We start from the raw sequence: 26,709 nt of genomic DNA, 5'->3' as shown, positions 1-26,709 counted from the left end.
AGCGGGTTTGAAAAGTGGAGATGTAGCCTATAGCAACCAATCAGATTCTAGTTGTCATTTAGTAGAATGTACTAAATAAATGATAGCTAGAATCTGATTGTTTTTTCAAACCCGTCGAAAAAGTCTCAGCTTGATATATTTACCCCCTGATGTTAAAGTAAAGAAAGATGTTTGTGCCTCAGAGCAATTAAGAGACCCCACTTTAACAGCCAGAGAGAGAGAGTGAAAATTATTAATGAGAAGCAAGTAGAACCCGGTAATAGATTATTGTATCCTTACTTGGCAATAAACCAGGGGTTCGGAAAGAGGTCTTTGATTGTTGATCATCCTGCTCTCAGTGTTGCTGCCATGTTTCCACGTCTCATTATAAAAATTTGCTGGCAACTACCCAGGTTTCTCCATTATCCATTATTTTTTTGGGTTGGAAAGGATCTGTAACCAATACCCTCGAACCCAGTTTACAGCATAAAGCTAAACGTTTTTGTAAAGAAATTGAGGAGCATTTAGGGTTACAAGTGTTCCACCTGTAGGTTGAAACAAGAGGGAGCGATATGGGACAGAGTCACTGGAAGGAGGCTAAATGATAGAGGTATGTGTCCCAGGCTTCCTGTATTGTGTACGTTAAAACACCAGGGAGAATTAGTAGATGTGTAGGTAAAGCTTCCTATATGGCTATTTCCCTGCGCTAACAAAACAGGGTAAAGGTCCCTGGTGTTATGTATGGAGAAAGAGAAGGGTGAGTTCCATACATAAGGCCCAGTCCGGGTCTTCTGATCTACCAGTCTCTAAACAGACTGATCAAGAGATGCACCTGTGAGGTGCCTGTGAAAAAACAACTAGAATATGCATTGTCTCAGACCTGGGGAGGAGGTGAGTTGCCTCCTGAGACACTCTGCTGTGGTGAGCAATGATATGTTGAGTGTGTGTTTGGACACAAGGAACAACACCTGAGAGAGGGTATTGCTAAAATGTATTAGCTAGTAGCCAGACTGCTAGGATTTTGTTTATGTTTTGTTTTGTTTGCAAGCTGGTGAATAACCAAGCTGTGGTTTTTAACCTGAAACCTCTGGACTTGTGTGGTTTACTGCTGCTGTTCATCGCCATCTTCCCCCCAGGAGATGGTACCTTTTCCCCTGATCATGCCACAATATGCATAAATGTATTATTGTTACTATTTTGATCTGCTTAGTCAGATTGCCCGTGATCATGTTACTTAATAAAATTTACGTTATTTAAAAATATCAGATCCTCTGACTATTTTATTTTCACGGCAACAAAAGCAAAAAAAGGAGTATCTTTGCACCTTGACAAAACCATGTTGCATTGGAGGGGGATGCAAGTTTAAAATGTGATGGCAGATTTACTGTTAAGGTAGGATCTGTCCTAGATCAAGTTTATATTTCAGTGTAAAGATAATGCTCTCAGGTATTTTTGTGATACATGAAAAAGTAGCCAGTATGTAACTTATGTGCAAAATACTAAACTAATTTTCACCCCTTGCATTGTAACATGGTTTGTCCAGCAGGAAATGTACTCCTATTTTTGGCTAACTTTCCTTAATGAACTAGACCCACTGTTTCTGTTACCTTGATTATACAATGAAGTTGCTTAACTGAATTAGCTATTTGGGTAGTTATACTTAACAAAGGGTTACAATATTACACCAGGGAATGACACTTTACACTTGCGTGAAACATTAAGACATTTGACACATTGTATCTGCAGTGTTACACAATCCTAGCCTGTGATACATTTTGATACAATAAAATTTGTATTGATATATATTAGGGGTGCTATATAAAAAAATTGATGATGATGATATTAATACTTTTTCCAATGCTATTTCAGCCAATATAGTACTGTGGAGATACATTGCACATAGTCTAGATGTTCTAACCGAATTACCTCTCACATTACCTGTTGACCTTGATAAATACCTTGGGCTCTCAGTTAGCTATTTTAGCAGTCACTCAGACATCTTTCTGATTACATTATTAAAAAGTCAGATCTAAGCCACACCCCATAATAATGGACATTTAAGACAAATGGTAATTACCTTAGCTAACACAAGTAAAATTTCTTCTGCTGTCCTGCTATTTTTACACAATAGGGCAATATATGTATTTTTTTTTCTAATACATACAAAATTTCAAGGGCAAAATGTACCCAATAACATGAAATAACATATCATAATACACTGATGCTGTGGCGTATATACTTAGACTGGGCAAAACAACAGCAAACTGTGAGAAACGGGTGAGTCCTCAGTCCAGTGAGATCCCATTTTGTCACACCATATTCTCTACAATACTGTCAGAAATGTAGCATTCTACCAAAAATGATCACCACTTATGGATCCTAACTTGAATCATACTGGTGGACATCTTTGGGTTCTTTGTCCTTTATAAAATACCAAAAATATCTTCACTTATATATCCATTTACTGGTTGGATTTCCTGATAAGCACTGGCGGATCCAGAGGAGGTCCATCGGGGCAATCGCCACCCCTAGCAACAATCCTCATCCCATTAAATTACGGTGGATAGGTCCAAGCATAGGGTGGGAGTGATGGGGGCAACCAATCAGAGTGAGTGAGGGGTGTGGCTATGTAAAATCGCCACCACCCCCTAAAAAAAAGTCTAGGTCTCTCCCCACTGATAAGAAATATCAACACAGAAACAATTCTACATCCTTCTCAGGATATTATGGAGAATATATTATGAAAATTAGAATTATTGTTAGTGTTGCTCCTGAGTGATGTATGAATGTATGGAACAATCTCTAGGATATGACAGTTATAGTGGTGGGACCAGAATATTTAAATGCTTCATAGGTACTCAGGAAATACTTCCTTTAGTTCAATTTTAAGTCTTCAGACTAAGCCTGTTGGTGAAAGGTTCCATGGAGTGCCTAGTGTTAAGTGTAAGTCTATGTGGGGGAATGACGACTCTGCGGGAATTAGCTGCCTTGAAATGTATATTTGAGGGCCCACAATCTTGAGTTCTGAGAGAGAGTTTCCTGATCTCTCCATTTTATAATTTTCTACAATTACAACAATTGTTACTCATACAATCTTCACTCCAAAAGATGAATATACCAGGCGACAACCAGAAAGATATTACCAATCCAACCACATATACCACCATACACCATTCAACACAACACAATAGCATTTTGTCTACAAGATGCATACAGCACACAGATACAAGATTCAGCAAGTTACCAGTTGTCTCCACAAGTCGTTCTAAGTGCTGACACCCTCTGGACATTTGGACTTCACTGAACACAGGAACAGGGCACCCCCTGGACACCATTGGATACTGCCCACCCCTCCGCACTCTCTCAAAAATGAGATTAAACCCAGTCATACTGCTCTCCTCTAGTGCTACTTCACACTGCCTTCCAGCTCACCTTTGCTCATCCTATTTCTGCTCTCACACTCATGGCAATTATGGGGGTGGGCTCCTCCTTCACTTTCTACCCCAGTGTACAGCATGCTGGAGGATGTAGCATCTACAGCCTGAGGTCAGCCACTGCTGTCCTGGATGTCCCACCTCTCCTAGTCTGTATGACTCAATTGGGACTACAACTCCTCCTGCCAGGAAAGCAGTATGGTATACCATGATAAATACTTATTTCTGCTCAGATAACCAGTATTGAAATGTAAAATATACAAAGCGATAAAATATACAAATTAGATAAGTTGGAGGCTAATAATAGGTTTATATATATATAACCATAAAAATGTTTGCATTTACAGAAAAAATATACTCACTATCTTAGTATAACAGGTCTGTAGGAAGTTGGCATGTTCCTTCTATTCATTATCCCTGGAGAATAAAAGAGCTTCATACATTCCAAAACATATACTCTGAATTAAAACTTGCGGCCCAAACACAATTTTTTGCGGCCCCGCAATACTTTGGGAAAACAAGCAAGTTATTTTATTTGGTTAAGTGACTTAAAAAATCACTGAATACGACAGAACAGTTTGTGTGAGTTCAGTCAACCTTCCTCGTCAGTGTCATGTGACGTGTACGAGCGTTGATTCCACTCGTCTCCCTCCACACTTGCTGTATGTTGTCGCATGCAGTCAGAACAGTACGCTTTCGCAATTGGTACTTGGTAATCTGTTACTGTTTGGCTCAAAACATTATCATTGTTTGGTAAGTTGGTGTCCAAGTACTTTTATATAACAGTTTGTCGATTGTTTAGCAAATGTATTACCCGTTTGTGCTGACGATGGTTATTTAATATGTACATTGTCTATCCAATACTTCTAAATATCACCCCTATGTATATTAAGGACAATCCTTTCTATACCTACACTATACCTACACTACACATTTCAATTGTGCCAGATTGCTATCCCATGTTGATATGTAAGAAATGTATTAACCTTGTTAATAATATGTTTTATATTAGTTACATATTCCAATAATAAAAGCTTTATTTTTTTTTAAAAAAATGTTGTAGTTCAAAACATAGTTTGCTTATATGCATTGACAATTTATATAAATTAAATACTATATTTAAGTTTAGTCACGTGATGTAAATGTATTGTTTGTAGAAACCACATTAAAAGTCTTACAATGTAAGCAGCTAAAACAGTGATGGTCAACAAGTGACCCTCTGAGCCTTCACCTGCGACCCGCAGCCCCTTACTGTTTTATAGTCATATTTGTTTGTCACAGCTTTTTAACTTGCTTAAAATGTCTACTGATACGTTATTACAGATAGGTGTGTTGTTCTTTGCTTAAATTTATTTTTTTAACCTATTAATGAGATTAAGGGTAGTGTACGGCCCTTTTGGCGGTAAGAGGGCCGCCCATGTGGCCCATGAAGCATATCAGGTTGCCTATTACTGAGCTAAAACAACCTCTGGCAGAATTTGATTTATTGGAAGTGTTAGGTAACATCCTAGGGAAGGAAAGATTTTATTTAAGATGTAGGTGCTTTTTTTGTTATATAAAGGCCACTCTTTTTTTTTCTTTTTTACAAACAAGGGTATTCCAATATTTCTTTCTTTTTTACAGTATCCTATTGCAACTAAATTTGGTAATGATATAAAATATAACCATAATATATGCACAGCAATATTTTCATAATGCTATGTACAATAACAAAATCTTGTTCAGACATGTTTTGATTGTATTAAGCTGCACTGAATTAACCAATACTTAAAGGTATGTGGCAAAATACATCATGAAAAATAATATTACATTGTATTATATTGACATAATTAAAGGTTAAAAGAAAAATGATTAGGGAAACTATCCAATAAATTGTTGTTTACATTTCATGTACAGTATACTATAATGAATAGTGAATAGTAATAGTTTCATACACAGTATATTGTAATAAATAATGAAATACCTATCATGACCATCTGATGGCAGTATTTAACTGATAATGATAATACACACTCAAAGCTTATTTTTAAGCAATTGTTTAAATATGATTATGAGCCCTGGTTTTGAGGTATTTAAATATTTAAACATGGTTTATCTAAATGTCTAAATGTTAATGGTAATATTGCTGTTTATTATTAAAATACTACAACTGTATATTTATTAATTAATTGGCAAATTATTCATCCTCAGAAACTGCTGGCTTGCCAATTGTTAGTAAGTTTTCAATGAAATTGTCATCCTTCTGCAATTAAAAAATAGATTTATTTTAAATTTTGCTATTTTGTGACACTATTATATTGCGCAAAAAATCAATGACTAAAAGACCAGATAAGCCTTTTTTTATGTTCATATAATATAATAGTGTGTCAGTAAAATGATGCAGCCTGTACATGTTTATTGGGTTGTCAGTAAATATGATTGCAACCCTGGGTAACTTCAACTCTAGAGGTGGCAACTATGCCACCCAAGGATTACTGTATAGTGGCGAAGGCCCTGCTGTACCTGATCATTGGCAGTGGTAATCAAGACATGTACTCTCTTACGTACAATGTCTTCTTGCCATTGGTGTACACTCACCATAGCAAATGGTGCTTTGGGGAAGATGAAATGCAGGTACTCCTACCAGATATTGAAAGATAACAGGCACATCACATGAAATGCTATCTTAGTCCCGGGATCAAGTGATAGCCAATTCCTCTCAAAGGTATAGTATTTTTCTCAATCTTTCTTGAGAAAGACCCATACTTGGGCCAAAACGCGTTGCAAAGTTCAAGTTATGTGCTACAGGTCCATCTGCCGAAAATACTGTATCTTTGAGAGGAATTGGCAGCACGGTGGCTTAGTGGTTAGCACTTCTGCCTCACAGCACTGGGGTCATGAGTTTGATTCCCAACCATGGTCCTAATTATGTTCTCCCCATGTTTGCGTGGGTTTTCTCCGGGTGCTCCGGTTTCCTCCCACACTCCAAAAATATACTGGTAGGTTAGTTGGCTGCTATTAAATTGCCCTTGGTCTCTCTCGGTCTGTGTGTGTATATTAGGGATTTAGACTGTAAGCTCCAATGGGGCAGGGACTGATGTGAAAGAGTTCTCTGTACAGCGCTGCAGAATTAGTGGCACTATATAAATAAATAGATGATGATGATGATGATGATGATGATGATGATGATGAATTGGCTATCACTTAATCCCAGGACAAAGACTGCATTTCTTGTGATGTGCCTGTTATCTTTCAATATCCGGTAGGAGTACCTGCACTAATTTTTTTTAGCTTGTTTTAAAAAGCATGTACATCTAGTGTTTTAATTAATAAATTTATCTATGAAATCTAATCAAAGCATATTACACTAGATCATGTTTTTTCTCTTATTTTATACTTTGGTAAAACACCCTTGAGAACGTTGTCTGACACTTGGTACTGGTTTTATTGAAGATTTAAAGAACCTCAGAGATACAAATTTCAAGCGTGTATCTAGTAAGCTTTATACCTAAAGGGAAACTATGCGATGAATTGATTTGTTTATGAAGGCACACTTACAAGTTTGTGTGGTGTAAGTTTTCCCACAAAAGGGGACCAGCACTTTGTAGAACTATGTGTATTCTGTTATTCTTACCATTTTATTGAATTCTATATGACAAGTTATCTTGTACAAATAGGATTGCACTATTATTTGTATGCTTTTTTGTCTTTTACATGGTGTGGATCGCCTGCAAGAATCTTCTCTTTGTATCCAATATAATATATGGTTAAAAATGTACATTTATTTTTTTTTGCCATTTATGCAGTGTGATGTTAAATACTTTTGTGTCAAAAAAGACAAAAGTATTATAGGAGTGATACCTTTATTGGCTAACCAAATATTTTTTTTTATATTTGCTACCTTTCAGAGCACAGAGGCCCCTTCATCAGGCAAGTTTACAAATGAATGACTGAGAAAAAGGCACAATATTTAAGAGCTGTTACATCAAGAAATTTGTACAGGGGGGGGGAAATACATCATTAATATAAGCTAAAGTAATAAAAAGGAGGTTTTCTTTATGGATAGAAGAGTAAAAGTCCTACGAGATCAGGGGTCTGCACTCTGCTGTGGGATGTTTAAATGTGTCCATGTAGTGAGTCATACATCCAGGTGTTAGATTGAGTCCGTTCTTCAATGTCTGGAATGTTCTTATCAGGTTGAATTCCCATATTTTTCTCTCCCTGTCATTTTTAAAAAGACCTTTTAGTATTAGGACTTTTAAATTATGCAGTCAAATACATATGTACACATCTCTGCCACTTTAAGGTACAAATCAGATGAAAGCTCAGGGATGGATGTATTTAAATGTCTGTCATCAGAGTCAGATTAGCCTACTGGGGTACCGGGGAAATCCCCAGTGGGCCCATTGCCTGGCTGCTCCAGCCCCGTGCCAGGGGGGCCAGGGCCTCTTGCCCCCCTACACTCCCAGTTACAGGCGTTAGAAACTACTGCCCCTCCACTAGTTCCCAAGTAACAATGAGCTCAGCGCCTCCAATCGGAGCCTGGGGCATGTCAGCCTGTGCATAGTCAGAGCCCTATAGATGTGGGACGGGGTGGAATGCGGCTGAAAATTTTCACTCCTGCTGCATGGTTATCTGCACGATGTAGGGGCATAAGCCAAGAAGAGCCACCAAAGAAATAGCAGGAATAAATCCCATGGTAAGTTTACTAATTCAACAAACAAAATATCTACCCCCACTGTGTGTAGAGGAGGAACCACTCTAATAAACAAGCCTTGGTAATATACTTGTACAGAAACTTGAAAAGATGTCAAGAATGTGTAGCACCCTTTTCCCTAACACACACCGATAAGGGTGGTGAAATGTTCTCTCTCTTATAGACCACTTTAGTTTGGTATGCATTTTTAAATTATTTACTATCAAAATACTACACTATTGTGTGCCTTGTCCTTCTCTCTTTATTCACAGATTTATTTCCATAACACACCGATTGGTTTCTTGGAGGACTGGCAGCCGCCTGTACATGGGAAGTGCCTATAAGGATTCTGTACATTGGACTGTGATTTTATTTTTAATTATTAATAATTAGTCACGTGCCTTTTTGTATCTTAAATATTGTTATATATATATATATATGCAGAGAGATTTGTGACGAGCAGAGCCGAGGACAGCTTAGAAAGACAGTAAAGGGACATGAATTATGCACGCTTTCTGACAGCGGTGAGTGCGGCCAGACAAGTCTCACCTATAAGAGCCATGAGCATTTTCGCCATCTGGATGAGGTTGTGACTGTGAAGTCATTGGTGTTGCACATGTTTTAATACTCTCCAGAAGTGGGATACTTCATGATATCTGGTACGCAGATTTAGAAGTTTTTTCTTTTGCACTTATATGGGTGTCATCTAATTGGTAATCTTGGGATACCACTCCCACACACCCCATAGGATAGTGGGGTTATTGGTGATATTGCCCTCACTAAGAATACTACAGAGCTATACTATGTTTGCTTTTTCCGCATTTTTGTACTGATCGGTGGATATCTGGAGGACTACAAATACAGCAAAGACTACTCCACTATCTTCTAAAAGACCCATCGTTGTTTACCTCACGGTCGCATGTTATTGCTCTATTCCACATTGTATATTTGATATATCACTGAGAGGCGCCCTGCTTGTTCTTCTGTTGCAGTAATCCATTCTGTCCGGATTAACCATCTGGCGTCAGGCTATCGAGGCTGCCACTCTTATAAGAGTCAAGTGTTTTTTATGTACTGTGGATACGGGACTTAATTGTTATATATTGTATATATATACATATTCCATCTTATTAATTTGAAGTGGTCACGCTGTGGTGATCAGCGCCAGATATATCTTTTATTTGTTTATTATATATATATATATATATATATATATATATGTGTGTATACATATTTATAACAATATTTAAGATTTATGTACATTGGACTGCGATTTTATTGAATTTAAATTATTAATAATTAGTCACACGCCTTTTTGTATCTTAAATATTTTTATATATATGTACACATTTATATATATATATATATATATATATATAAAACAATATTTAAGATACAAAAAGGCGCGTGACTAATTATCATGCGCCTTTTTGTATCTTAAATATTGTTATATATATATGTATACATTTATATATATATATATATATATATATATATATATATATATATATATATGTATACATATATGCATATATATAACAATATTTAAGATACAAAAAGGCGCGTGATAATTAGTCATGTATACATATATATATAAATAACAATATTTAAGATACAAAAAGGCGCGTGACTAATTATATATATATACAGCTATATATTTATATATATTTACATATATATATATATATATATATATATAAAACACAGCAACACACACATGATCCTTGTAAATCGGAGCAGGAAATCAAATTCATATCAATATCAAATCAAATGCACATAAAAAAGTTTTTTGACAACGAATGGATCAGAGAAGAATCAGGAAAATGTTTGGACAGACTAATCATCAAGACTAATAATAAGTTTTATGATACAGTGGTGTGGAAGACAAATTCAGACAAATAATATTTAACTGGAATAAATGAAGCATAGGAAATTAAAGCTTAATAAAACTAGAAAACAATAAGGTTACTATGTATCAACCTCTTTACATGCCCGACTTCAATCACTGCCATCTTTTATATTGTTTACAAACTACATAATTAAGCATTTTAGAATGGTGTGTTCCAAGAAAGTTTTTCACTTTAAAACCGGAAATATCAGAGTCGCCTTTTGAAGTGACGTCAATTTCAACTGCCGGCTTTTTCTGTAGTTGCAATTTATTCAAGTTGTGTGTGTTATGCTGGCGGGTCCTGTCATTAACTTACAGAACTGATGGTAGAGATTTTTACCTATAGCAACCACGTTTCCCGTAGAGCTTGATATGTTCATAGGTGCTCAGGTGCCCCAGGACTTAACTCTGACGTAGTGCAAGTTGATGCGCAAGACCCCAGCGAACAGGAAGTAAGAGCCAATTCGGGAACGTAGCACTGAGTACGAAGGCAGGCCTAGGTCAGGGATCCGAAGCAAACAGGATGTTCAGGGATAAGCAATATGGTCAGGGCTGATGGAAACCAGGAATATCCAGAAAACAGGTCCAGAGGTCAGGACAATCAGCAAACCAACAGAGTCCAAGAAACGAGCCAAGGGTTACAACGAAAAGGTCAATCAAGAGAAAAGCAAGACACACAGTATACACGAGCAGGTCAGTGTCACAAGCCGCGGCGGCCGCGTGCACCGCCACCACTCAGTTTCTGCTTCCTCTGGTGTCCCGGCCGTCGTTATGACGACCAGGACCTCACTTCCGGACGCCGAGAATTGTTCCTAGGCGCTCTGGGCGCAACAAAATAGCTGGGCGCATGCGCGGACAGGAGCGCAGCCTGTAGGCTATTAATCAGGCAAAGGCTGTGAGTAGTTTCAGAGCTAGGCTCTGATTGGCTAGCAGTAGTATTTAGGCCAGTGAGGACTGAGCCTCACTGCCGGTTATAGCATCCTGTTTTCAGTTCTGCTGCCTGCTACCTCGTTCCTGTGTTGGTGTTTCTACCTCAGACTGATTACCCGTGTATGACCCTTGCCTGTTCCTGGACTCTGAACCTGTGCTTCTGACCCCTGATCTATTGCCTGGACTCTTATGCTGCTGTTTTGCCTGTGACCTCTGACCTTGGCTTGTTTACTGGATTCGCTGTCTGCTGCCGGCCCTCGACCCTTGCTTAGATTCACTCTGCTGTTTGCTCCTACACTCTATTGCTGGGTTCTCCCCAGTCAGTGCACATCTCACGACCCTCTGTTTGTCTGCGGCCAAGTCTGTCCCCACCACTAGGGGCTCCAGTGAACACCAGACTTTCAGAGCAGACTCTGGGTTTTGATGTACTGGCTGGAGGGGTTCCTAACAGTCAGCGACAGGAATCCGAAAGCTATACCTGGAAGGGAGGCAAAGCCCTCCCTGCCTTAAATACAGAAACTAACCAATGGTAGTTAGGAGAGAGGAGTGCATTAACGAGCCCCCCATGGTGTGCTTAATTACCACCTTTTGCGCATGTGCCGGCTAGCCCAGCTGTCGGGACGCTGCACTGCATACAGAAGGAGGGCCCGGAAGTAACATCCCGGCTGCTGCCATAGCAGCTGGGACTCAGGTAGAAGCGAGCGGCCTGGAAACACAGCTCGTAACAGTGTCAAAAATGTTCAGTGTGTGTCTGATGGTAAGTCTATATTTCTGACATGTCTCCCTGTTAGTCTTCGGAATTTTGATGTTACACTAGTCAGTGTCGGCAATATCAGTATCGGAAAGCGTACCCCATCCAAATCCTCTCCCTTCTACCTTTCACTCCCCTGCTATATGACATGCTTAGTCTGTGTCTCTGTAACTGGCATCTATATTTTGCATCCTGCAGCGAGATTTTGAAAAGGAGATAAAGATTTATAGAAGATCAGCTAAGAAATAGGATTATCATAATAATGATTAAAAGGTACTTAACTAGCTATTTAAATAAATGAAAAATGTCTATGTGGGATTGCTGCTTTAAATATCAGAAATATTTGCAATAAAAAAGACAAGAAGCGTTAACGTAAGCAATCTGACTGGAGAAAAAGTGTTTCATTTTCACAGCTGGTAGAAAAAACTGCATACGACTTTTGTCATTGTCAGAGTACCTTATACAATTAGATTGAGGTACTACAGGTGTGGAATTTACAAAGATTTTTCAAGAAACCGGAAAGGTTATAAAAAAGTCTAGTGTATATTTTGAGAGAAAGATTACACTATATTACGAACATATTATTAACCGACTTGTGATTAAAACAGCTTGGAATTAACATTTTTTACATGTGAAATATTGCAAAAAAAACCAATGATTGGTACATACCAACTTCATTAATCTGTTCATACAAAGCAAAATTTTGGTTGATCAATCTGGTCAATTCTGTCAATTTGACTAAATTATATAGCCAAGACAAAGTGTGGGGCCCCATCCTAAACAATCAAAATATGACTGGATTGGATTCGATCTGGTAGGGCAGACAATCTAGTTTATCAATAACTAGCATCAGTATGTGTGTGAGGTCTTTTTCTGACCTTTTAATAGTATGGTAGTGTATGCAGCTTATTTAAATTACAATAAAAAAAATTACTGGATAGTGTTAGATCATGTATTGGATAACTATCTGGACAGGTTTGTGCAATTTGGTGCTGCACATGCTTCAGATTCAAATCCTAATAATCAATAATGCTGGCATATTATACTCCAATGTTTTGCTTTTCTTTATATTTTTCTTTATGAATTTGTATTTATTTTTGCATATAACAATTTTAATTATTTACTCTCCATTTTCCTACCCATGGTACCCAATGATTATTTCCACTACCAGTTAATTGTACTCATTATTTAAACTATGTATTATATTTACACCCATTCTTTCCTTACATATATACCAAGCTTATTTCCATACAGATATACCAAGCTTATTTCCATTACACACTCACTTCTCATTTCTCATATTCTATTATTATATTTCACTCAATAGTTTTTCTATATCCACCTATCCTCTATGACCAGAACTGAGAGTTTCCTCACTGTATGACTTGGGACAACCTACCAAATGGGCACCAGAGAAATAAGACCTACACCGACAACAACTAGTCTATCACGCGTCGGGTAATCGAGTATATGACCCGATCCCCGGCTTACTTACCTGCTCCTGCCGTCCGGGCTGGGCGCCGCCATCTTTCCGGGTCTGCGCATGCGGAAGAGAGAAAACAGCCGAAAGAGACACTTCTCACCGCCCTTCCAGCAGAATAGCTTCTCGATTTCCCCATCCTGTTGTGGAGGATGAACCTATGCAAATCGGACGATCACGATTAACACCTGAGGAACGCGAAAGGAGAATCAAGAACAAACTCTGTTTGTATTGTGCTGACTCCGGTCATCTTTTGAATGCCTGCTCCAAGAGGTCGGGAAATGCCAGGCCCTAACCTGCTCCGGAGAGGTCAGATTAGGGCTATCCAAAGCCTCTCCTCCTTTTGAAATTCCTAAAGTCTGCTCCTTTCCTGTCACCCTCCATGGACCTCTTGGTCCCCTCCACACTTCTGCTCTCCTCGACTGCGGTGCTGCCGGGAATTTTATTGCCCTTTCTTTGATTTTACAGGGTTCCATCCCTATCGACCCCCTGAAAACTCCAGTTTCCATTTCAGCTATTGATGGCTGTCATATTGCTAATGGAACTGTTAAGTTTTGTACGAAACCCATTACCCTTCAGGTTGGAGCTTTACATCATGAATAAATCATCTTCCATGTACTTCCTTCCACCACTTCTCCCATCATCCTGGGATTACCGTGGCTGTAACAACATTCCCCTTTGATGGGTTGGTCTTCATCTCAAATTCTTTCTTGGGGATCAGATTGTTTCCTAAAGTGCCTAACCAAAATCCAACCCCTTAGAGCGATTTCTACCAGCCCTGAAGCTAACTCTTTAATGTTACCTAAACAGTACCACTCCTTTCTGGATGTCTTCGACAAGGTCCGTTCGGAGACATTGCCTCCTCACCGCTCCTGGGATTGCCCTATTGTACTTCTGCCTGGAAAGGTCCCTCCCAGAGGCCGTGTATACCCTTTGTCTCTACCAGAAACCAAATCCATGTCCGAGTATGTCAAGGAAAATCTCCAACGTGGCTTCATCAGACCTTCCACCTCCACGGCCGGTGCGGGTTTCTTATTCATAAAGAAAAAGGAAGGGTCTCTGAGGCCATGCATCGATTACCGGGGACTCAATGCTATCACCGTAAAAAATTGCTACCCCATTCCACTCATCACGGAGCTTTTCGACCGTATTAAAGGAGCCCAAATGTTTGCTAAATTAGACTTATGAGGAGCTTACAATCTCATCAGAATCAAATCTGGAGACGAGTGGAAGACCGCCTTTAACACTCACGATGGTCATTATGAATACCTTGTAATGCCATTTGGTCTGTGCAATGCACCCGCAGTATTCCAGAGCTTTGTTAATGAAATATTTAGAGACCTTCTCTATGTCTGTGTGGTCGTGTACTTGGATGACATCCTAATCTTCTCTCAAGACATCTCCTCTCACCAGGGCCGGACTGGCCATCTGGCACTTCTGGCAAATGCCAGAAGGGCCGATGGTCAGATGGGCCGGTTGCTAGCTGGCCGGCCCCATCGCTCAGCGCACAGACTGTCATGCCAGAATTCTTGCATGACAGTCTGTGCGCTGAGAAATGGGGCCGGCTGTATACTTACTTCCTGGTGGCCGCGCGTCCTCTTCTCCCCTCCTCTCCTATGAATGGATCTGGCGATGTCACATGGGACGCGCACCACGTGATAGGTGCCGTCCCATGTGATAGGAAAGACTGCACAGCGCGCCGCGGAGCGCACAAGGTAAGGAGGGAGGGGGGGTAGTTTATGTGCCAGATTATGTAAAGTATGTGGGTGCCATGGTATTTTAAAGTATGTGGGTGCCAGGGTATGTAAAGTATGTGGGTGCCAGGGTATGTAAAGTATGTGGGTGCCAGATTATGTAAAGTATGTGGGTGCCAGGGTATGTAAAGTATGTGGGTGCCAGGGTATGTTAAGTATGTGGGTGCCAGGGTATGTAAAGTATGTGGTGCCAGGGTATGTAAAGTATGTGGGTGCCAGGGTATGTAAAGTATGTGTGTGTGACAGGGTATGATTATAGTGTGTACGTGTGTGACAGTGAAAATATAGTATGTTTTGTGTGTGACAGGGTATGACCATAATGTGTGTGTGTGTGTGTGTGGGGGCCGGTGTATGACCATAATGTGTGTGTGTGTGGGGGCCGGTGTATGACCATAATGTGTGTGTGGGGGGGGTCAGTGTATGACCATAATGTGTGTGTGGGGGGGTCAGTGTATGACCATAATGTGTGTGTGTGTGTGTGTGTGTGTGTGTGGGCCGGCGTACGACTATAATGTGTGTGTGTGGGGGGGGGGATCGGTGTATGACTATAATGTGTGGATGGGGGGGTCTTAATATAATGTGGGAGGTAGGCTGGTTAATCTAATGGTGAATTGCAGGTAGGGGCTAATTATTGGGTGCTATTCAATTTGTGGGGGGATGGAGGGGCAATTTAATAGTGGGGCCTATCAATTTAAGATGGGGTGATTGGATTTTTAATTTAATGCTGGGGTAGTTTGGGAGCTATTAATTGAATGTGGGGCTGTGTGTGGAAAATGATTTCTATTTATTAAATGTGATTATGAGTTATTTAATGCCTGGGGTGGTTGTAGGAAATGGATATATTTATTAAACTTAAATGCTATTTAATTTCTTGCTGGGGTTGTTTGGAGAGAGGAAAATATTTTTATTTATTAAATGGGAATGCTATTTAATGTCAGGGCTAGTTGGAGGGAAATAGATTTATTTATCAAATGTGAATACTAGTATTTTAATGAGTGACTGCAGTGAGGCCTAATTTTAAAACGTGGATGCTATATTGATTTAACACCAGGGCTAAATTTCATTTACTCATGTACTTTTTCTCCTAATAGGGCATCCAACATTCCAGGATCCAGACAAGCAGCAACTGATCTAAAGACACCAGCAGCCACAAGTGGTGACCATGACAAGACAGGTAGGAGAGACCAGGACAGTCTGCCAACTGTTCTGAATTTGGTGGGTGACTGTCCCGCTTAGTCAGGATTTGGTCTGACTACAAGAACAGTTGGGAGATATGTCCTACTTCACACTGTACTGCTTGTTAAGGCAGAACTGCGTGCACCTAACAGTAGTGCACACAGTATTGCCTGTGTATTTGTCAAAAATTTGTCTAATAGCCAAATTACATTATAGGAGCCCCTATGACTTAAGTGCCGGGCCCCCGAGCCTTAATCCAGTTCTGGTCAGCAGGAGGAATTTGTGCTCCCAGTTCCGCACAGGACACAGCCTGCAGAGCAAGCCGAGGAGCTCTAAGTCTCATGAGATTTATTAATCTCGTGAAACTAAGAGCTTCCCTGCTCACTCTACAGGAATGTCAGCAGCATCAGAAGCATAGATAAGTACAGTGGGCTGGGGGTGTCATAATGTATCTGGGGGGGTGGCGTAATGTGGATGGGGAGGGTCTGATAAATGTAATGTTTTATTATAATGTATGTATCAACGCACCATTTTGACCACGCCCCCAACATAATGTAGCTACGCCCTTTGCGGCACCGCCACTGCACTGTCGCACACATTTTTTTCAACAGAGGTGGGCCTGTGTGCTTTAAATGCCAGGGCTGATTTTTAGTCCCAGTCCGGCCCTGCCTCTCACCGTCTCCACGTGGCAGAGGTTCTCTCCAGACTACGTCAGAATCAGCTTTTCTGTAAGCTGGAGAAGTGCTCCTTCGAGCTCCACCGAATACCCTTCCTCGGGTACATTGTATCTGGATCTGGATTGTAAATGGATCCCGACAAAGTCAAAGCCATCCTGGATTGGCCCCTTCCGATTGGTCTCAAACCTATTCAGCGATTCATAGGTTTTGCTAATTATTATAGACGTTTTATTCATGGATATTCTTCCATCGTTGCTCCTATTGTAACGTTAACACGCAAGGGCTGTAACCCTAAATCTTGGCCTCCTGCCACTGTAACAGCCTTCGAGTTCCTCAAAAACACCTTCTCCATGGCACCTATCCTCAGACAACCTGACACCTCGTTACCATTCCTCCTGGAGATCGATGCCTCCAACATTGGCATAGGGTCCGTTCTCTCTAAAAAATCACCTGATGGTCAACTTCACCCATGTGCATTTTTCTCAAGGAAGTTCCTCCCTGCAGAGGTGAACTATACCATTGGGGATAAGGAATTACTGGCAATCAAGGCATCTTTAACTGAATGGCGTTACCTTTTGGAGGGGGCACTTCATCCTGTTACCATTGTTACAGATCATAAGAATTTATTGTACCTCCAGACCGCACAGTGTCTGAATCCCAGGCAGGCTCATTGGTCACTCTTTTTCTACCGTTTTGACCTTTCGCATCACATTCAAGCCGGGGACCCAAAAAAAAAAAAGAGCGGATGCCCTATCCCGAGCTTTCTCCTCATATATGCTTCAGGAGGAATACTCGTCTCGTTCCATCTTGGATCCTACATGCCTCCTGGGCACCACGAAGCTCTGACCTCCAACCACTCCAACTCCTCCCACGGGAAAAACCTTTGTGTCTACTGGCCTCCGCCGAAAACTCCTAAAACATTTCCATGCTACTTTCTTCTCCGGTCATTCTGGAATTCGCAGGCCACTGAAATAATTTCCAGGCACTACTGGTGGCCAAATCTACACTTCGATGTCAAGGATTACATCGCCTCCTGTAACATCTGTATGCAACACAAGTCCTCTAATCAGTCTCCTCCTGGCCAATTAATTCCATTACCCGTACCACGGTCACCCTGGACTCATATCAGTATGGAATTTATTACTGACTTATGTTGAAGTCGTATAATTGGATGAACGAAAGTATATTGGTTTAATGTTGGTTTGCCGTGCGTATTGCGAAGTGTACGCCACGTGTTACGTGACGTGGTGCGTTCGCACGGTAAAATACGCACGCACACACTCGCATTACTACAGTTAGTTATTTATATAATTTCATATTGGTTCTGTTACACTGTAATTCAGGAGCAGATAGTATTCGGTTTATTATTAGTCATATATATATATATATATATATATATATATATATATATATATATATAGTGATTATATGTACATTGTAGTGTTATTAAAGGTTTAGGTAATAGGAAAGGTGTCATGCCTGATATCATATTGAAGCCCTAATCATCAGCAGCTGTCCGGTGCAGTCGGCGAAGAGATCGCACATTGCATACTTTAGTTATTGATATTAGAGAGTAAACCTTTGTATGATACTGGCTATGAAAAGGAGCAGACCCCCTGGACAGAAGACCCCCACCTTTGGATTCCTTAGATTGAATCAACCTATTACCTGTCTGGCCTGGACCCACCCAACGTCTGGACCTATAGAAACAATCTACGTCATCTCTATTGTTCACAATGAAACACTGACTGTATATATATTAGTTGCATCTCACTGGGGCCTCAGTCAACTCTGACACAATATTCTATACAGAATATTGTCCATCGGGTCCCGTGGGTGCGCAAGCGAGCGCAAGCGATTGCATTGGTATGTACTTATCTTTTGGTACTGTACTTTATCATGATATAATAATGTATTGAATTATTGACTATTTACATCTGTTAAAAAATAAATCACTTTGTGCTTTGGACACACATTCAATTAATTGGGCAATGCTTATTTTAAAACGATAGAATTACTTTAATAATATGGGGGCTCGTGAGTTAGGAATTACGTTACCGGCAGGTATGCAACGCTTACGATATTCGGTTCCTCAACAAAGGGTGGATGGACGGACGCGTCGTATAAAGCAGGAAAGAACGTAATACGTCTAATACCTGTGGTTCACTGTGTGTTGCGAAACCGAATGTCCGTTGTTGCATAGACTGAAGGAACGCTAATTAGAATCTAGGGACAAGAAAGAAAAATGTTTCTTTTTATTGTCGTTTTAATGGTTTAAAGTGTATTGCATTGCTGTGCGTATGTGTACTTCCTGCTGTGCGTACGCAAACTTCCGGTAGATTTGCCACGTGGTTGAACAATTGTTTTGATAGTTATTATACATGCATAGTATAATTACTTGTGAAAGCCTCTGAGACATTATTACTATTGTTGGGAACTTTTGATTTTCTGCGCAGAAAAGGTGTATAGTGTGTGATGTTGTAACGTAGATACACTGTTTTATTGTTGAGGTGCTCATTTGCTGTCTGACGAGGCGGATTGCCCAACTGAAGGACGGTATACAGGGCAGGTATACCGAATGCGAAAACTGGGTTTTCGCAAAGCGCTACCAATAGATCGCAAGGTTTGCTAATAATTAGTATTGGTAGGCAGTGCGATCCGGTCGCACCGTTAGTGCGAATTGGTGAAGCAGCTAGGAGGAATTATACTGGAAAGGCAGGTTGATTGTATCGACTTTGCGCTCCCAGCGATAATAAACTCAGCAGATTTTTGTGGTTGAGCCAGGGTATCGAGGAGCTGATAGCCCTTGGGGCCCACAGTGATATTTCTGTATTAGGGACCCTCACCAGGGGCGAGAAAAGCGAGTGAGCGCGGCTAAAGGAAATACGTTCACCGAGGATTATAGATCTCTAGCGGTGAGTATAGCAACAGAGTTGAAATTATTTGGTGGAAAGAACAGAGCATTGCGGTGTGTCTGTGTTTCACATTTGGCCGGAAGGAACAGAGCATTGCGGTGTGTCTGTGTTCCGGGTAGAAGGTATATTGTTCAACATGGGTGCTAAGCATACGCTAGAGATTGCCAGTTTACTGCCTAAGGAAGGTCTTATTGAGTCAGCGAGGTTTCTCATGTGTGCAAAATATGGTGCATACGCAACTGTGTATTGTGACACGTGGGTCGAAATGACCAAAGAATGTGATAGGCCTTTCCCAACAACAGGGAGTTTTAATGCAGAGGTGCTAAATACCGTAAAAGATAAAGTACGGTTGATTAAGTCAACGAAAGTGAGAAATGCACATAATCATTGTTTAAAATCGTGGCAAATGGAAGGTAACACGTGGCAGAGCAGCGAACGCACAGCGGAAGTGAGTGTAAGGAAAAACACGTGTTCAGCGGAAGTAAGCGTACCGGAAACAAGCATTCCGGAAGTGTGTGTTGCAAAGCGTGGCGAACTGAGCGCAAACACGCCCCCGATAAATTCGGTCGGGGCGGGAAGTACAGCCAATACCAAAAATGTAAAAACTGTAACTAGTAACTTGTATGTTGTTTTAAGTAACGTTAAAAGTAATGTTTCAGGACAAAGAAGAGGAACGGTCCCACCAGCAGGGGCAGCTGCTGAAAGTGGTGAGAGTAATGAAAAGGTTAACACAGGGGGAGACATCCATTTTACTGCAGCAGCAATTTCAGCAACTAGTTTCAGTGATTTGGTAGACTTACATCCTGTCTGCACAGCAGCAGTTCCCAATGGGAAAGCAGACAGGAATAGTGATGTTCCCTTAAAACATGTAGCAAAGCATGATCCATGCACTAGGTCTGAAACATTTTCAATTTTGTCTGATTTCCCTGATCCTAGGAAAGATTTGACCAAATGTCAGCAGTTTATTAGATATTATGGTAATGTGTATGAGCCAACTAATAACGATTGGCGAGTATTATTGAAGACCTGTCTTCCTCTCAATACTGACATACAAAAGTTCATTAAGGATTGTATGTTGGAGGAGGATGAATCCTTAACCGAGGATGATAATCAGGACAATAATATAATCACACAGTTGGCCACATATTTCCCAGTGATAGTGGACTGGAGTAAAATTTTTAGTATCCAGCAAAAAGATAGTGAAAATGCAGCAGACTATTTTTGCAGAGCTTTGATAGCAATGGGCAAATATACTGGGGTGCCAGACATAAAAGATAATCCATATTACAGAGAGGTTGCTGTTAAAGTTCTAATGGATGGCCTCAGGGAAAACTTAAAAAGAAGGGTGCAAACTTCATTACCATACTGGAAAGGAACCACTGTAAGTGCTCTCAGGGAGTCAGCTATAGAACATGATAAAAGTATAAACAAACAGAAAGAGACACTAAGTGATAGGGTAATGATGATAAGTATCCCAGCACTAGAGGGACTGCACACACGACCACCAGAATACAACCCACATAACAGGAAACCCAGAATAGTGAGATGTTACAATTGCAGAGAAGAAGGACACATTAGGAAAGATTGTAAAAAGGAAGAGAAACAACACGAGTTGAGGAAGTGTTTTCAAGGCAATAAAATAGGACACCTAGCAAAACATTGTGAAGACATGACAGGGACGTGCTTCTACTGCCATAAGAAGGGACACATGAGTAGGAACTGTGTAGAGAGAAGAATGAATACCTGGGTTGGAAATCACATAGACATCCACAAAGGAGGCGTACACTTCTCTCAGAGGTTCCCCTTTAATTGATTGCACACTCTGTAACAACTAATATTCTGGGGGAGAAATATAGCCGACTCTAGAGTTAATCTGTGGTGAGCATTAAGGTGCAAAATGTAGAAAGAAACTTATTTTTTTAAAAAGTAATCTTTGTTAATTTTGTTTGTTCGTTTTATGTTGTCACATGTTTGTTTTCCTAAATCGCTAGCCGACGGCAAAGAATAGAAATGTTTGTTTTGTTTGCTGTTTTAAGATAACTATCTTGTTTTTCTTTTCACAGATAAAAGGGACACAAAAGAAGTATAGACAAGTGTTTAAAAGGGGTGAGATAGAGAAATAGAAGAATTACTCTTGAAAGACTAATTAACAATAGACAATTGGAACACTCTTTTGTTTTAGGCTGCAGTGACTCATGATAATTTGTTTGGCTGAGAATCATTATCCAACAATGAAGTATGTACATACTTTGCTCCAAAATATCGTTTTATGTATTTCAGAGAAAATATGAGTCACTAAGAGTACATTTTCACATTTCTCTATTATAAGTTAGAAAAGTCCGTTGAAAAGGTATGTAGTCAATGAGATACCGAGTTCTTATTGAACAAATGACGGACGACACTGGATTGCACTGTTAAGAACCCCTAGTCAAGTATGGGGAGGGGTCATAGTTAGCAAATAGCTAAGGGGAACAGTGGAATGAATACAGCCATTTCCCCATAGAGTCAGAGTCCAATCCAGCTGTCATTTTGTTGTAAAAAAATCTCCCTTTCTACATGTTTATATATATTCAAACCTTTGTATTCCCATCATTCATTGCTTTCCTATTTCTCATTCTTTACACAAACGCTAGTCTCCCTCTCTCTCTCTCTCTCTCTCTCGCTCCATCTCTCTCTCTCCCGCTCCCTCTCTCTCTACCTCTCTCTCTCCCTCTCTCTTTCTCTCTCTCTCTCTCTCTCTCTCTCTCCCGCTCCATCTCTCTCTCTCCCGCTCCCTCTCTCTCTCTCTACCTCTCTCTCTCTCTCTCTCTCTCTCTCTCTCTCTCTCTGCTCTGGTAGAGATAAAATCAGACACAGTCTCAACAATGGGGCTAAAACATATTTTTATGTTTTTACATAAGACAAATTCAGAGATACACACACTAGATTGATATGAGTTACAGAAACAGTCAGGGGTTTTGTTTTCATGTGTATAGAAACTGCTGATTTTAAGCAGAAAGGTTCTGTTGTGGAAATACGATTCATGTGTTATAGATTGCATATCTGCTTTGTTTTTTGTTTTGGCTCGTGCCTCCTGTACAAAAATGTGCCTTTTTATGGATGCACAAAGGGTGGAGACAGGAGATTGCTAGAGGATAGGCATACAGATATGCATCTCTGTGTAGAACATTGGAGTAGGATTTTTACCACAAGATACGACATAATGTGAAACCCTAGAAAATGTAGAATTTTCATGTTTTATAATTTTCACTGTTAGACAGGCATGTACTGGATACTGTTATATTTGAAGAAAGTGTTATAGAAAGAGACCTCTTGGCCTTTCCCACTTAGTCAAGTAGCTGAATATGAGGTACTGAGAATGACATGTGAGTTGGCAGAGGGAAAATCGATTGATATACATTGGTCTTTATCATTTTTCTAGTCTAGAGGGCGATGTTGAGGTGACTGAGAAATCGTTTTATAGCAATACCAGCACATGATTAGGACACTACATAGAGGACTTTATACAGGGACACAGTTACCAACGGAAGTAGCTGCTAGTAAGGTCCACACTTACACGCACAACCATACATGGCTGTCACACCAGGGAGAACATAGCTGTCAAATAGACAGCAGGGTTTTATGTGACAGCTAACAAATCTATGTTTTGTTTTGTTCTTTGTTGTATTGTTTTAGTTTTAAAAAGGTGAACACACACACACATGCACGCATACACATATTGGTTAATATAGGAAGATTTGTGTTACCCGAGGGATAAACTGTCTGGAAGGTGAGGAGTCTGGTGGACTCTGGAGAAATGGACAAGGTAGACCAATAGAGCCATCCCATATCCCTCCTGCTGATGGGTTTTCCTCCAGGTAAAACAAATACACGTCATCCAATTACCACCATGCAGGATCCTCAAGTATACACAGGTGTACCAATGAAATATGTCTAGGTAGAGGTGTATTGAAATGTGTCTAATGTATTACTGTATCATACTCAAAGCTTTTGTTATTTAATGTGATAGTCCTAGAGTTATAATAGATGATAGGGGTATTCATGTTGTTGATAATAGATGTATAATGTATGAGTAGTGGTAACAAATCACATACTTTCAGTTAGCCATAAACCAGTGTGAACATAAAGTAGTGGTACTCGGTAGAATGAATTGAATAGACTAAGAGTTGGAACTTGATTGAAGTGCCACTAGTCCTTTCCCGCTACCAAGAGATCACCCCTGGGCAGACTCCTAACCTGTCAGTTTTTGGAATGTTCTTAACCCCTCGTGAGATGAGATTGTAACTGGGAGGCTAGGTTAGACCTTGAGAGAAGGTAAATAGTGAGACAGCAACCGAGAACGTCCAAAACACTGTTTCCTGAAAGGTCACACCAACTGTCAGGATGTTGGATCAGGAGAGTAAGTCGTGGAGCAGTAATTTCTTAAGCTTAGGTTATTTGCCAGACAGGTACCAGGTGTAGGCTACCAGCCTCACGGCTTCAAGGGTAGCAGAGACACACTGGTGCCCATACCACCCACTGCAGAGAGGCCAACACTCAGAGAAGGGTCCAAGGGCACTCATGAGTCTGTACTGGAAGGCCTCGGATGCAGTTAGTAGCACCTGAGCCAAAGGCTAAGACTGTTGTCCAGCATGAAGTTGTAGTTTTTCCTCTTGTGTGTTCTCCCATTTCACTCTCTTCTCAGGACGGTTAATTCTTTTGATTATTAGCAGGTGACAGAGACTGGTTCAGGTAATGATAAGGAGGTATTGGGGAGGAAGAAGTTAGTAGCATAATCAGTCCAGTCAATTACTCTATTCAATTCAGGGGTAAAGGAAAATTTGGAAACCTTGGAGCTTGGAGAAAGTGCGAGGGGCTATTGTCTGAGTAGCATTACGTCCGTAAGTACGGCAACCCCATAGTAAAAAAAAGGAGACACACCCAGCGATGCCAGTCCAGTAATATTCGGACTTGAGCAGGCATCCTTGAGAATGATTATCATTCTTGGGAGGGTAAGGTTTTAGACCAAACAAAGTGCTGGGCGTGCTCACGCGTGCCTCAGTGATTATATCAAGTAGGATTAGTTCTCTTTCCACTAAATATTCTTGAGGTACCCGAACTATGGGTGGGAGGTCACTAGGGGAAAAAGTAGGACACCTAGGTCCCTCAGTCTGAAGTCTCCCAATGCTTTACAAGTCGATCACTGTTAAATCTGAGTATTGGGAGACTGGGAAGAACGAACAGACAATAGCCCGCCCACAAGTGTTGATGAAAAGAACTGGTGACATTATTGGATGTGTGTATATTAACGCAAGCTGAAGGAGATTGCATATGACATTATTGATAGACATAGGATGATGCTATTGATGAACATGAAGTGTTTAAATGTATTCTGAGCTTAAAGACATGCGTTGGACAGAAGAACCTGTTAAACTTGAAGAACTGTAGTAGAGAATTCTGTAAAGCTGATACACGTTCTACTGTACCATGTACCTTTCCAAATAATGTATTAAGTGTTTTATTGCACCCTTGAAGGGCATACAAAAAGTTATCTCCAAGCTCCAGAAGTGTACGGTTTATAGTAAAAGAAGAAGTCGTTTAGAGGATTAAGACTCTCTCTTATGATAACTTGTTTAGATCTACAAACAGTGTGGACATACACCAAAGGGGATTTGTATTACATAACAATGAAACGTGGTACTGAGATCCTGCTTATAACATCTTTAAGGTGATAGTTTATTGTACTATCAAAGGGTGGACTGTTGAAGTCGTATAATTTCCAGGCACTACTGGTGGCCAATTCTACACTTCGATGTCAAGGATTACATCGCCTCCTGTAACATCTGTATGCAACACAAGTCCTCTCATCAGTCTCCTCCTGGCCAATTAATTCCATTACCCGTACCACGGTCACCCTGGACTCATATCAGTATGGAATTTATTACTGACTTATGTTGAAGTCGTATAATTGGATGAACGAAAGTATATTGGTTTAATGTTGGTTTGCCGTGCGTATTGCGAAGCGTACGCCACGTGTTACGTGACGTGGTGCGTTCGCACGGTAAAATACGCACGCACACACTCGCATTACTACAGTTAGTTATTTATATAATTTCATATTGGTTCTGTTACACTGTAATTCAGGAGCAGATAGTATTCGGTTTATTATTAGTCATATATATATATATATATATATATATATATATATATATAGTGATTATATGTACATTGTAGTGTTATTAAAGGTTTAGGTAATAGGAAAGGTGTCATGCCTGATATCATATTGAAGCCCTAATCATCAGCAGCTGTCCGGTGCAGTCGGCGAAGAGATCGCACATTGCATACTTTAGTTATTGATATTAGAGAGTAAACCTTTGTATGATACTGGCTATGAAAAGGAGCAGACCCCCTGGACAGAAGACCCCCACCTTTGGATTCCTTAGATTGAATCAACCTATTACCTGTCTGGCCTGGACCCACCCAACGTCTGGACCTATAGAAACAATCTACGTCATCTCTATTGTTCACAATGAAACACTGACTGTATATATATTAGTTGCATCTCACTGGGGCCTCAGTCAACTCTGACACAATATTCTATACAGAATATTGTCCATCGGGTCCCGTGGGTGCGCAAGCGAGCGCAAGCGATTGCATTGGTATGTACTTATCTTTTGGTATTGGCTGTGCTGTACTGTACTTTATCATGATATAATAATGTATTGAATTATTGACTATTTACATCTGTTAAAAAAATAAATCACTTTGTGCTTTGGACACACATTCAATTGATTGGGCAATGCTTATTTTAAAACGATAGAATTACTTTAATACTTACCATCCAGTAAGAATTGCACCGTCATTTGGGTCGTGGTGGACCGTTTTTCTAAAATGGCCCATTTCATTCCTCTGCCTGGTCTGCCATCCTCTCCAGTTCTGGCATCCCACTTTATCAAAGAAATATTCCGCTTACATGGGTGTCCTGCCGAAATAATCTCGGACCGAGGTGTCCAATTTGTATCCAAATTCTGGAGATCCCTCTGCAAGTTGTTAAATATCAAATTGAATTTT

This window comes from Mixophyes fleayi, chromosome 5, assembly GCF_038048845.1.
Source record: "Mixophyes fleayi isolate aMixFle1 chromosome 5, aMixFle1.hap1, whole genome shotgun sequence".
Taxonomy (NCBI): Eukaryota; Metazoa; Chordata; class Amphibia; order Anura; family Limnodynastidae; genus Mixophyes; species Mixophyes fleayi.
The sequence above is the reverse complement of the archived record's forward strand: the minus strand, read 5'-3'. Positions refer to the sequence as shown.